Genomic DNA, 2,027 nt, shown 5'->3' with positions numbered 1-2,027 from the left:
GTTCACTTTTGGTTTTCTGAAATATGAGAGATTTTATTTTGTTTTGTTTGTTACATCTTGGAGATGGCTAGTGGCCGGTGAACTGGCTTTAAAAGTTCTAGAATAGACAGGCAGTTCCCCTCCAGCTGCCAGTTAATTACTGATTAAGTTAACAAGAATGTTTCATTGGACTGCTTCAATCTTTTTTTTTTTTTTTTTTTTTTGGTTTTTTGAGACAGGGTTTCTCTGTGTATCCTTGGCTGTCCTGGAACTCACTCTGTAGACCAGGCTGGCCTCGAACTCAGAGATCCACCTGCCTCTGCCTCCCAAGTGCTGGGATTAAAGGCGTGGGCCACCACCGCCTGGCGGTGCTTCAATCTTAAATCTTTGAAAACTATTGCACTTTAAATGCTACTAAAGATGTATCTGTTACACATATTTAAATAGATGGATTTTTTTTTTGGTTGTGTTTTTTTTTTTTTTTCAAGACAGGGTTTCTCTGTATAGCTCTGGCTGTCCTGGAACTCACTCTGTAGACTAGGCTGATCTTGAACTCAGAGATCTGCCTGCCTCTGCCTCCCAAGTGCTGGGATTAAAGGCGTCCACCACCGCTCCCCGGCAATAGATGGATATTTTATGGTATATATATTTAAGCATGGAATTCAAGGATATACAATTGTGGATCATTTCATAGCCAATACATTTAATAGTATCTAACTCTTTGTTTGAGACTCTGTGTGGTCTTGTCTGTTCAGAAACTTGATATGTAGCCCAGGTTGGCCTCAAGCTGGAGAGCCTGGTTGGCCTCAAGATGGAGAGCTCTTCCTGTCTCGGCCTCCAATGTGCTAGGATTGTAAAGCTTACAAGATCATCTCCACAACTTTTTAAAAAAGAGACAATACGCTGGGCTATCCTGGAAAACCAAAGAGAGAGAGAGGAGAGAGAGAGAGGCAGAAAGACAGACAGACAGCAGAGAGACAGAGAGAGACAGAGACAGAGAGACAGAGAGCAGGGGGAGGGGTGAAACATCCCCCTCCTCTGTCCTCTCTCAGTTGGTAGCCTGGAATTTTTTGTTTGTTTTGTTTTTCCAGACTGGGCAAACCTGGCTGCCCAGGAACTCACTGTGTAGACCAGGCCAGCCTCCAACCAAATATCTGGCTGCCTCAACCTCTGCACTTTGGAACTTTGAATCCTAAGTCAGTCTGCACCAGTGCTAGCATTTCAGGCGGGTTTGACCCACCTGGTATAAGCACTTCTGAGCATCTAAAATTAACTTTGGTTGGGCCTGCTGGCTCACACCTACAATCTCAACATCCAGGAGGCTGAGGCAGGAGGATCTCTGATACTAGGTCAGCCAGAGCTGTGTGAGACTTTGCCTAGGGGCAGAGAGAAATCAATAAATAATGAATGTAACCTTATAAATTGCTGTCTCCTCACTCCAACAAGTGTTCCAACATGGGCCACTGTCTGCAGAAAAGAAAAATGAAGACCAAAGTCCCCATGTTTGTCTTAGTCAAAGTCTCTTACTATGCCACTTTAGGCAGCTTGCCTGGCACTCAACTGCCTGGATTTGAAGTAGTAGTAATCCTCCTGCCTCTGCCTCCCACAGGGCTGGCATCTTTGGAGTGAAGCATTATGGGATCAGGATGTTAGCCTTTTTTTTTTTTTTTTTTTTTTTTTTTTAATTTTATTCTAGTAGTTTTTGGGCTTCCTTTCCAAAAGACTTTATCTGCAGGCTCTGGCTAATTTTTTTGACATGCAGATTTGAAGCTTAGCTCAGGCTAGGTGGATCTTATTAAGATGCAAATTCTAGACAGGAGTTCTAGACAGGGTTCTAGGCCAGTTTCAAGTGACCAATAGATATTTCCCAGCTGTGTTGGAGTTTAAGGAGTACACACTGCTTTTATAGTACTTTGAACCTATTGATCTACTCTCAACTTCGGGTAACTATTGTTACCTGAAGGATCTCTTCACTTCGTAGTCTTAAGGATTCCATTGCAGAAGTTAGAGAAAATCCAACAGACATCTCTGGTGCACTCCTGAGCCTC

The sequence above is a fragment of the Mastomys coucha genome, unplaced genomic scaffold (genome assembly GCF_008632895.1).
Source record: "Mastomys coucha isolate ucsf_1 unplaced genomic scaffold, UCSF_Mcou_1 pScaffold20, whole genome shotgun sequence".
NCBI classification, from domain to species: domain Eukaryota; kingdom Metazoa; phylum Chordata; class Mammalia; order Rodentia; family Muridae; genus Mastomys; species Mastomys coucha.
The sequence above is the reverse complement of the archived record's forward strand: the minus strand, read 5'-3'. Positions refer to the sequence as shown.